This window comes from Oncorhynchus tshawytscha, unplaced genomic scaffold, assembly GCF_018296145.1.
Source record: "Oncorhynchus tshawytscha isolate Ot180627B unplaced genomic scaffold, Otsh_v2.0 Un_scaffold_9311_pilon_pilon, whole genome shotgun sequence".
Taxonomy (NCBI): domain Eukaryota; kingdom Metazoa; phylum Chordata; class Actinopteri; order Salmoniformes; family Salmonidae; genus Oncorhynchus; species Oncorhynchus tshawytscha.
Window position 1 is genome coordinate 236,253 of NW_024609770.1, and position 11,975 is coordinate 248,227.

The 11,975-nt window shown below is 45.7% G+C and overlaps 1 protein-coding gene across 7 annotated transcripts in view; it reads right to left on the reverse strand.

Annotated features, from left to right (window-relative positions):
* zgc:172136 (uncharacterized protein LOC566376 homolog) overlaps positions 1 to 9,264 on the reverse strand; it is a 32,526-nt gene extending 23,262 nt beyond the window's left edge. For 4 of the 7 annotated variants that reach the window (XM_042317820.1, XM_042317816.1, XM_042317818.1 and 1 more), the window contains exon 1: positions 9,070 to 9,260. The gene's annotated coding sequence lies outside the window, so the exon portion shown is untranslated. Of the gene's footprint in view, positions 1 to 9,069 lie in introns of all 7 variants that reach the window. The other 3 variants (XM_042317815.1, XM_042317821.1, XM_042317819.1) reach the window with 2 other exon arrangements.
* Positions 9,265 to 11,975: the final 2,711 nt, after the last annotated feature.

Sequence of the window (11,975 nt, forward strand, 5' to 3'; positions counted from 1 at the left end):
AGTAGCGCTTTTTCAACAGGATTACATTTTGGGCTCCTGAGTGACGCAGTGGTCTCTACAGACCCTGGTTCGATTCCAGGCTGTATCACAACCGGTTGTGATTGGTATTCCCATAGGGCGATCCACAATTGGCCCAGCGTCGTCCGGGTTAGGCCGGTGTAGGCCGTCATTGTAAATAATAATGTGTTCTTAACTGACTTGCCTAGTTAAATAAAGGTTATATAAATATACATATATAAAGTGTTTGATCCCTTTCAGACAGCAGTCTAACCACAAAGGCCACTTGTATTTCCATCTACTTTGTTGTTGATATTTTATTCACTCAATCAGTCTAAAAAGAAAAGGCCAATCCGCTATCCGGACGAGAATAAACAGCATGGTGAGACTGGTGCATTCCTCCTCCATTACCATTATCTGGTCAAGTCCACACGGCTGGTCCCTGCCTCTCTGGTCCCTGCCTCTCTGGTCCCTGCCTCTCTGGTCCCTGCCTCTCTGGTCCCTGCCTCTCTGGTCCCTGCCTCTCTGGTCCCTGCCTCTCTGGTCCCTGCCTCAAGAGAGTCTGGTCCCTGCCTCTCTGGTCCCTGCATGATGGAGCTATGAACTGGAACGGGCCTCAAGAGAGTCTTGGTGCCTGGAGCCGGTCGTGTAGTTAAAGCAGCCGGCCTCAGCAGCCGGTCGTGTAGTTAAAGCAGCCGGCCTCAGCAGCCGGTCGTGTAGTTAAAGCAGCCGGCCTCAGCAGCCGGTCGTGTAGTTAAAGCAGCCGGCCTCAGCAGCCGGTCGTGTAGTTAAAGCAGCCGGCCTCAGCAGCCGGTCGTGTAGTTAAAGCAGCCGGCCTCAGCAGCCGGTCGTGTAGTTAAAGCAGCCGGCCTCAGCAGCTGGTCGTGTAGTTAAAGCAGCCGGCCTCAGCAGCCGGTCGTGTAGTTAAAGCAGCCGGCCTCAGAAGCCGGCCTCAGCAGCTGGTGTGTAGTTAAGGAAGCCGGCCTCAGCAGCTGGTTGTGTAGTTAAAGCAGCCGGCCTCAGCAGCTGGTTGTGTAGTTAAAGCAGCCGGCCTCAGCAGCTGGTGTGTAGTTAAAGCAGCCGGCCTCAGCAGCTGGTCGTGTAGTTAAGCAGCCGGCAGCCGGCCTCAGCAGCTGGTTGTGTAGTTACGGAAGCCGGCCTCAGCAGCTGGTTGTGTAGTTAAGCAGCCTCAGCAGCTGGTTGTGTAGTTAGGAAGCCGGCCTCAGCAGCTGGTTGTGTAGTTAAAGCAGCCGGCCTCAGCAGCTGGTTGTGTAGTTAAAGCAGCCGGCCTCAGCAGCCGGCTGGTTTGTGTAGTTAGCCGGCCTCAGCAGCAGCCGGCCTCAGCAGCTGGTTGTGTAGTTAAAGCAGCCGGCCTCAGCAGCTGGTTGTGTAGTTAAAGCAGCCGGCCTCAGCAGCGGTAAAGCAGCCGGCCTCAGCAGTTAAAGCAGCCGGCCTCAGCAGCAGCCTCAGCAGCTGGTTGTGTAGCCGGCCTCAGCAGCTGGTTGTGTAGTTAAAGCAGCCGGCCTCAGCAGCCGGTTGTGTAGTTAAAGCAGCCGGCCTCAGCAGCTGGTTGTGTAGTTAAAGCAGCCGGCCTCAGCAGCCGGCCTAGCAAGCAGCCGGCCTCAGCAGCTGGTTGTGTAGTTAAAAGCCGGCCTCAGCAGCCGGCCTCAGCAGCTGGTTGTGTAGTTAAAGCAGCCGGCCTCAGCAGCTGGTTGTGTAGTTAAAGCAGCCGGCCTCAGCAGCTGGTTGTGTAGTTAAAGCAGCCGGCCTCAGCAGCTGGTTGTGTAGTTAAAGCAGCCGGCCTCAGCAGCTGGTTGTGTAGTTAAAGCAGCCGGCCTCAGCAGCTGGTTGTGTAGTTAAAAGCCGGCCTCAGCAGCGGCCTCAGCAGCTGGTTGTGTAGTTAAAGCAGCCGGCCTCAGCAGCAGCCGGTCAGCAGCTGGTGTAGTTAAAGCAGCCGGCCTCAGCAGCCTGGTGGTGTAGTTAAAGCAGCCGGCCTCAGCAGCTGGTTGTGTAGTTAAAGCAGCCGGCCTCAGCAGCTGGTTGTGTAGTTAAAGCAGCCGGCCTCAGCAGCTGGTTGTGTAGTTAAAGCAGCCGGCCTCAGCAGCTGGTTGTGTAGTTAAAGCAGCCGGCCTCAGCAGCTGGTTGTGTAGTTAAAGCAGCCGGCCTCAGCAGCTGGTTGTGTAGTTAAAGCAGCCGGCCTCAGCAGCTGGTTGTGTAGTTAAAGCAGCCGGCCTCAGCAGCTGGTTGTGTAGTTAAAGCAGCCGGCCTCAGCAGCTGGTTGTGTAGTTAAAGCAGCCGGCCTCAGCAGCTGGTTGTGTAGTTAAAGCAGCCGGCCTCAGCAGCTGGTGTGTAGTTAGCAGCCGGCCTCAGCAAAGCAGCCGGCCTCAGCAGCTGGTTGTGTAGTTAAAGCAGCCGGCCTCAGCAGCTGGTTGTGTAGTTAAAGCAGCCGGCCTCAGCAGCTGGTTGTGTAGTTAAAGCAGCCGGCCTCAGCAGCTGGTTGTGTAGTTAAAGCAGCCGGCCTCAGCAGCTGGTTGTGTAGTTAAAGCAGCCGGCCTCAGCAGCTGGTTGTGTAGTTAAAGCAGCCGGCCTCAGCAGTAAAGCAGCCGGCCTCAGCAGCCTCAGCAGCTGGTTGTGTAGTTAAAGCAGCCGGCCTCAGCAGCTGGTTGTGTAGTTAAAGCAGCCGGCCTCAGCAGCTGGTTGGATGCCTACGTCATACTATTAAATCCCAGTCCCACCGTTCTTCTATAGCCTATACTAAACCATATCTACAGCCCCTCAATCTGCCTCCCATTCATTCATGTCAATCCCTTTTGATAAGCACACACAAATACGAAAGGAGTGAAAATTCCCATGTGAAACCACACAAGCCCTTTCCTCCCCAGGTCTGGCCCAGAGCCGGACTCACATCATTAATCTGATTCATTGATTTGGCGAGATCAGGCTCTTTGTTAATCAGCAGTGGATTGTACCAGTCAGGGATTTGGGTCGGTCGGGGGCAGAGGGGCAACCTCAAAACACGGCCTTCCCAGTGATAATGTTCTGTTGCCAAGATGCTCGAGGAAAGACAAATGAAACCTGAAAACATTTTAAAGCGGTTCACAGAAAACAAGTGGCTAGTGGCTACTAAACTAACAATCCCAAAAACAACAACTTCCTCTGTCATCCTAAAAGGGCAAGCCTCTGCTGTGGTCTGTTCTGTTCTGTTCAAACATGATGAAACACGTTACCCACCTCCTACATTTAGAAAAGTGTCTTGATGTCAAACCCACACCCGTCATGACATGATTAAACATGTTTTTTTTAGGTGCATCACACCTGTTATGATATTCACTCTGTTATTATTCCCACTAACTGACACGCCCATGGGGACATGAGATTTTGATCAGACTTCAAGTAGTATTGGTTCCATTCTGCCAGTCTAATGTACCTGAAGTATTTAAAAGAAAACACGAGGTACTTTACTAGGTGTGTTTACGTCCTCCAAGGAGGAGGAACAATAAAAACAGTCCTTTATAAACGCTATTGCTCTTACTCACCTCCAAGAATTAAAGTCCAATCTGAAGTGTGTGTGTGTGTGTGTGTGTGTGTAAGAGATAACTCCTGAGAGGTACTCTGGACAGCATGTTCAAACAAAGTCTCACACCTGCCACTCAGAAGAACAGCACACAACACGCAGCAAAGCCAAACCTGAAAAGCCAGCCTTGTTCTGAGACATTTGACTGTGAAGTCATACTATCCCCAGGGCCCAGGCAAACCTCTACGGTCCTAGACTATACAGGAACCTGTGTTCAGGAAGCCCCCACTACTGTGTGAACATCCCTTGTTTGGAACTTCCTTGTGATTTTTTTTGTTGCCATTTTGCTTCTAGTTGTTTTGAATAATCATGTACTGCCTAACCTTTTCAAAGGCCAGTTTTCATCTCTCTGTAAACCCCTGAGGAAGGTGATGTCCACAGGCCAAAACATTGGTGTGAAAACCATTCAATTGTGTGGAGCCTCCAAGCATTCGAGAGAATGCTGTGTCTCAACCGGTGACGGGCACAACAAACACCTAAGACAATGTCAGATAGGCTCTAAGCTACAACATACGTGAAAACCAGACATCTGAGAGGATCTAAAAACGATCTGCCTCTTATTCATCGGAGATGATCTTAACCACATTTTTTAAAATAAATAATCAAATAGTTTGACAACCCTCCCTGTTTGTAAGCCTTCAAATGATATCAAACTCAACCATTTATCCTTTTCATTGTAGTTTTGGATGTCTCATGGTAGGGCGGGGTATGCAAAATGGGTCGCGTTTGAGCACCTCTATATCCTGAATGTTTCCGGCACTTTCTGACCACTTCTACCACGGGTAAACCTGTTTGGAAGGATTTTTTCAAATCTAAAAAGGAGTGTAGTCAAAAAGTGAGTGAATTCATATGGAATGACCCAGTAACAAAAGGTCTGAAAAGCCAATGACAGACACAAGAGCACACCTTCAGAGACAGTAGATGACCATCTTACTCACGCTGCAAAACAGTGTGCCAGAGGTGAGTTGAAAAGCCTGACTGGCGTTGAGTACAGCGTTGGTTTTACAAGGTGTCCAGGAATGTGAGTTGTGCATAAGACAGACGTGAGTTAATTCCTTAGACTATATGGTTCAATCCTTCATCACAGTTTCTGTTGACAAAGGGAACTTTGGCTCAATGGTTTTGAATAGATGAGTAGATGAAGGATGCAACGAATGGAATGTGGTGATTCCTTGCACCTGAGTCCTTGCATTCATAGCTCTGTCCATGCATTGTTGAGTGGTTACATTTCTCCAGCCCCATCCCACAGTTGTACCAAAAAAGTGGTGGTGGAATCCCAGATTTCCCCTTTAAAATGCGGAGCAGTAAGATTGGAACTGACTGGTGTCAAGAAGACTTTAAAAGTAGATACGACATTGTGTGTCTGATAGGCTTGACAACACACAGAAAGTAGCCATACCCCTGGTCTTATTCCACATTTTGTTGTGTTACAGCCTGAATTCAAAACGGATTAAATCTAATGTTTTCCCCTCACCCATCTACACACACTACCCTATAATAAAAATGAAATACAGAAATCTCTCATTTAAGTCAATACTTTGTAGTAGCAACTTTGGGGGCAATTACAGCCGAGTCTTTTGGGGTATGTCTCTATAAGCTTGGCACAAATCTCGAAGAGATTTCTAAGTTCATTTATATATCCTTCCCGTTTGGCCCTGTCTGGGGGTGTCCTCGGATGGGGCCACAGTGTCTCCTGACCCCTCCTGTCTCAGCCTCCAGTATTTATGCTGCAGTAGTTAATGTGTCGGGGGGCTAGGGTCAGTTTGTTATATCTGGAGTACCTCTCCTGTCCTATTCGGTGTCCTGTGTGAATCTAAGTGTGCGTTCTCTAATTCTCTCTCTCTCGGAGGAGGACCTGAGCCCTAGGACCATGCCCCAGGACTACCTGACATGATGACTCCTTGATGTCCCCAGTCCACCTGGCCGTGCTGCTGCTCCAGTTTCAACTGTTCTGCCCTATTATTATACGACCATGCTGGTCATTTATGAACATTTGAACATCTTGGCCATGTTCTGTTATAATCTCCACCCGGCACAGCCAGAAGAGGACTGGCCACCCCACATAGCCTGGTTCCTCTCTAGGTTTCTTCCTAGGTTTTGGCCTTTCTAGGGAGTTTTTCCTAGCCACCGTGCTTCTACACCTGCATTGCTTGCTGTTTGGGGTTTTAGGCTGGGTTTCTGTACAGCACTTTGAGATATCAGCTGATGTACGAAGGGCTATATAAATACATTTGATTTGATTTGATTTCTTTGCAGTTTTACTTTAGTGCCTTGTTGACTGATGTTGAGCACATTTAAATTAGTATTAGAATTGTATTGTGGAGTAACTACAATGTTGTTGATCCATCTTCAGTTCTCATATCACAACCATTAAAACTGTAACTGTTTTAAATCCCCATTGGCCTCATGGTGAAATCCCTGAGCAGTTTCCTTCCTCTCCCGCAACTGAGTTAGGAAGGACACCTGCATCTTTGTAGTGACTGGGTGTATTGATACACCATTCAAAGTGTAATGAATAACTTCACCATACTCAAAGGGATATTCAATGTCTGCTTTTTATACATCTACTAAAGAGGTGCCCTTCTTTGCGAACCATTGGAAAACCTCCCTGGTCTTTGTGGTTGAATCTGTGCTTGATTCAGGGACCTTACAGATAATTGTATGTGTGCGTTACCAAGATCATTTTAACCACTATAATTGAACAATGAATGAGTCCATGCAACTTATTATGAGGTTTCTTAAGCACATGTTTATTCCTGAACGCATTTCGGTTTACCAGAACAAGGGTTGAATACTTATTGACTAAAGACATTTCAGCTTCTCATTTTGTATTCATTTCTAAAGTTTTATACAAATAGAATTTCTCTTTGACATTATGGGATATTGTGTGTAAATCAGTGACACAAAATCTAATTAGAATATTCAGGCTGTAACACAACAAATATGGAAAAAGTAAAGGGGTGTGAATACTTCCTGAAGGTACTGTACATCCCACCTAGTCTTATCACTTAATATCCCCATCAAGTATCAATCAGAACAGTTACAGTCAGAGCCAGTTTAAGTATGAGCCTCATCTAACACTCACAAACAAGTCTGCAGACGGGGCAGGCTGACGTGTGAAATGACCTCACTCTTCCTCCCCTCCGACATCCCCTTAGTCTAACCAGAGTGACCTGTCGTCCTCCCCTCCGACATCCCCTTAGTCTAACCAGAGTGACCTCACTCGTCCTCCCCTCTGACATCCCCTTAGTCTAACCAGAGTGACCTCAGTTGTCCTCCCCTCCGACATCCCCTTAGTCTAACCAGAGTGACCTCAGTCGTCCTCCCCTCCGACATCCCCTTAGTCTAACCAGAGTGACCTCAGTCGTCCTCCCCTCCGACATCCCCTTAGTCTAACCAGAGTGACCTCACTCGTCCTCCCCTCCGACATCCCCTTAGTCTAACCAGAGTGACCTCACTTGTCCTCCCCTCCGACATCCCCTTAGTCTAACCAGAGTGACCTCAGTCGTCCTCCCCTCCGACATCCCCTTAGTCTAACCAGAGTGACCTCAGTCGTCCTCCCCTCCGACATCCCCTTAGTATAACCAGAGTGACCTCAGTCGTCCTCCCCTCCGACATCCCCTTAGTCTAACCAGAGTGACCTCAGTCGTCCTCCCTCCGACATCCCCTTAGTCTAACCAGAGTGACCTCAGTCGTCCTCCCCTCCGACATCCCCTTAGTCTAACCAGAGTGACCTCACTCGTCCTCCCCTCCGACATCCCCTTAGTCTAACCAGAGTGACCTCAGTCGTCCTCCCCTCCGACATCCCCTTAGTCTAACCAGAGTGACCTCAGTCGTCCTCCCCTCCGACATCCCCTTAGTATAACCAGAGTGACCTCAGTCGTCCTCCCCTCCGACATCCCCTTAGTCTAACCAGAGTGACCTCAGAATTGGCATCCAGACCTAGTTTCAAATACTATTTGAAATGGTATAAATAATGTAGTTTTTTTGCTTTATCCTGTATGGGATGCCAGGTGGGCGGGGTTTGCACTTCCCTTTACCACTATCCTATCAGTTCCATTGCCACAGGTTCGATCAGCACAGCTAAAGTATTTGAACAAATTAAAATAGTATTTGAAGCCATGTTTTCCTCAGACCTGGCATCACATGAGAGCAGTCAGCCCAGACATCTGCAAGGCCTTAAATCCCCTTCAAGACTATTATAACCCCTTGTTCTTAGCACGCTCTAAATGTGCAAAAACAATACTGCGCCAGACGGCTGCACCGCCAGACGGCTGCACCGCCAGACCGCTGCACTCTACATGCCACTTGCATTTCAAATGGCACCCTATTCCCTACTTAATGCACTACATTAGACCAAGGCCCATAGGGCTCTGGCCAAAATTAGTGCACTATATAGGGAATAGGGTGCCATTTGAGGTGCACTTTGGACTACTGCACTGTAGTGTTCAAGCCCTTTAAGGTGCAAAGAGCTGCCAACGGACTGCTCTGTTGAACACTTTGAACAGTGAAGTGAACACTTCAGTGTACCGGTAGAATCTCGATGAGGGGACTGGGGAAGCACACACACACACACACACACACACACACACACACACACACACAAAACACCAGACTGAAACTAATCACCTCATAACCATCCAGCATTCCAATCTCAGATGAGCAAGGCATCCATTTCATGGTGCAGAGACTAGAAACCTTTGATAGAAACATTGAGAGTGATCCAACACTAAAATCTGTGGGTTTCCAAGGAATGAGAGTAACATTCAAATTATTACACAAGGAGCAGAGAGAGAGGGTCAGAGAGAGACAGACAGAGAGAGAAAGAGAGAGTTTCAGAGTGAGGGACAGAGTTAGGGAGAAATATGTATGGAAGGCTGAGGACGTGGAAACGTGGATATTTTCTGTGGAGGCTTGGGGTAAAAATAATCTTAGTTTTTTTTAGAACTAATCATGCAGAACGCAAAACAGAGAGCTTGAACACTAACAGCCCTCTGTAATATAGTGTACAACACTTCTTCAGAACACAGACAACGGTTTGAGAGGAAGGTGTCATTGAAGGAACCTGGGAGATTAGAGAAACATTTCATAAAGCATCTCCAAGTAGCCTCGGAGCAATAGAGGCTATGAGCGCACCTGCTTACAAAATAATCATATCCATACTTTCCTTGCTGAATGCAAATGTACATCCAACCTAGTTAAGTGTGATGTAATTCAATTAGAGAATGATCATAATGATATCACATCGGAGCAGGTGTATGCTTATCAAAATGTATTCGATTCATAAAAATGTATTAGGCAACGTTAGAGCATACTAAGTAGCCTACAAACTAAAATAGTAGCCGAACTAATGCAATACTGTATTGAATGAATAATGGAGACGTTAAACGCATCATGAACACACATAAACAAAAACATTAACGCGGAATAGAAGAGCAACATGCTTGCTTGCATGTTACGCCAATCTCCGCCCTAAATAGTTGAAAAGTAACACTTACCGACAGATGAAACCAGCAAACACCTGAATATCTTAAACAAAACGATGTTGTTGAGGTTATCCAGACATAGAAATGAGACAAATTATCCCTAAAATAACGGAACGTAGTTTGAGAGTTCTGGAGGACAGTGAAAAAGTAACAACATTGGCGTGATGTTGAAAAACTTTCAAGATGCTCCTCCGCTGAGCCAGACGCTGCAGCCTGGACTAGACCAACTGCAATGAGTCGAAGGGGTGTTTTAGCATAGTTTAGTATGACATTTCGTCTTCTGAGAACTATATTGTCTATATTTTGCAATTAATAGAACGAATTCGTATTTACAATGACGGCCCATATACTTGTAACAATGTACTTTCCCATACTGACATAACGTCCATGTTAATCAACTAGGTTTGATATTCAATATTAGAATCAAATCCAACTTTATTTGTCACATGCACCGAATACAACAACCGTGAAATGCTTACTTTACAAGCCCTTAACCAACAGTGCAGTTCAAGAAGAGTTAAGAAAATATTTAACAAATAAACTAAAGTAAAAAAAATAATATAAAGTAACACAATAAAACAACAATAACGAGGCTATATACAGGGAGGTACAGGTTAGTTGAGGTCATTTGTACATGCAGGTAGGGGTGAAGTGACTATGCATATTACAATTACATTTGTGTTTGGTTCAATAGGTGAGTTGAGTGTGAAACCAGGATATCCCAAAGTACACTCGCTATAATTTATTGGCCACGTTTTTATTGCATGGTAACCTGGATGATTCAACATGACTGACAGCATGCTAATTTCATTACTCACCACTATAATATGCTAATATAGCCCATCAACGTGTGAAAGAAAATATTTTTTTGACATATTTAATGAAAATTAGAAATTAGAAATCATTCTTCGAATCCAATTAATCAAATTTAAATTTAAAACAAGTCTAAAATTTGCCTCCATAATTGAAATGAAATGATAATGTATTTCTAATTTGATGTTGAAAAATGAAGGAAGTCTAACCTTCCCTAAACTAAAAACACAACGTTGTATCTCCACCATGTCCTATGAGTTAGCCATGGTGCATTCAGTTTCAAGCCTCATTAAGTGTCTGGGGAAATAATCCAGGGAATGCAACAATAATGAATGTTTGAGCCAGTCTGGCAGGGTTTACCCCAATAAGAGGCAGATTACCCAGATTAGCATTAGTTCATATGAGATTACAGCTAATTAGCTTCACAGTCCGAGACCATACTGCTCTCTCCATATCAACCTGTTGATTTCTATTGTTATCTCGTTTAGCTAATGGTTGTGATTAGATTTTCGAACAGATGCTTTAATGGTATAGGAGGGTTTCGAGGACACAGATTAAGGCTAGTCATGAACTAATAGGTAATTTCAAGGGATATTCTCCAGAGTTAGATTACATGTTTAAGCAGTTGCTACTTTCCTGACAATCATCTGACACATATATACTACATAACATCCTCTTATCAAGCCTTAATTAGACTGTGTGAGATGTTTAATTAACAACGTTGCAGTCTGCTGGTGGACAGGATGTGTAAAAGAGGGTTTGTAAGGCCATGGATGGATAAACTGCCCCCAGGACTGTGATCTCTGGACAATACTGTTGACAGACTCACACCTGGTGTTGTTGTATTTTGTTTCCCTGGCCCTGTTGACCTTTTCTTCAAGTCAAGAAAAGATGGCCATCCATTGTCTACTTCCCGTCATTTTAGAGGGGAGATGAGCCTAATAACACCCCCCAAACCTCACCACCCCGTCACCCCTCATCTACCGCCCTCTGACCCCTACACCCCCACTCCTCTTTCTTGCAGTCAGCTCAACCTAGTTTAGTCCCTTTGAAGGACTGTCTCATTTAGGAACACATTACGTCATCCCACAATGCCCCTCTGCTCTCTGAAAGGGGGTGTCGAGAGAGGAGAGACTGGGGTAAAAGGGGAGGCGTTTGTGTAGTGAGTTAGTGTGTGTGTGGAGAGGGAGGTCAATCGGGACTCCATTGTGTTACCATGGGCGACAACATTCCTAAAATCAGCTGGTTGCAACAGGCTTTTATAATTTACTCCAAACAGGGGCAAGGGAGCGAGGGGTAAACTAGGCTTGTAGACACTGAATAAATGGCATAGCCTACTAATAAATGTCCATTCACACATTCCTAGGATGGTTGACTGTCGTTTGTTTTTACACAACCTCAAATAATGAGGAACATTCATCCCAAATCCATCAAACATTACAACCAGACACTTTATTTGATGGCGAAATAAAATAGCCTAATTTGTTTTTAGCCTACTCCATTGCCATTTCATTGTCAGTCATCTTGCCGTTGGCATGACAGTTCCATAAGGAGTTGGCAACCAGACTAGTCCTCTTCAAGTCTAGATAACCTTTTCATCCAGGCTAGTCCTCTTCAAGTCTAGATAACCTTTTCATCTAGGCTAGTCCTCTTCAAGTCTAGATAACCTTTTCATCAAGACTCCTCGTCTTCAAGTCTAGATAACCTTTTCATCCAGGCTAGTCCTCTTCAAGACTAGATAACCTTTTCATCCAGGCTAGTCCTCTTCAAGTCTAGATAACCTTTTCATCCAGGCTAGTCCTCTTCAAGTCTAGATAACCTTTTCATCAAGACTCCTCGTCTTCAAGTCTAGATAACCTTTTCATCCAGGCTAGTCCTCTTCAAGACTAGATAACCTTTTCATCCAGGGTAGTCCTCTTCAAGACTAGATAACTTTTCTGGAGATGGAATAGATTGAAAACCATACTACTCCCAATTGTTTTTTTCTCTGGCAGGGAAAGGTGATTATCTTGCAGTGGAATCCACATACACTACCATCTAGTCAAACATTTGAGTTCTTAACTTTCAACCAAATTGCATAAATGAGCAAAAAAAAGACCAACAAA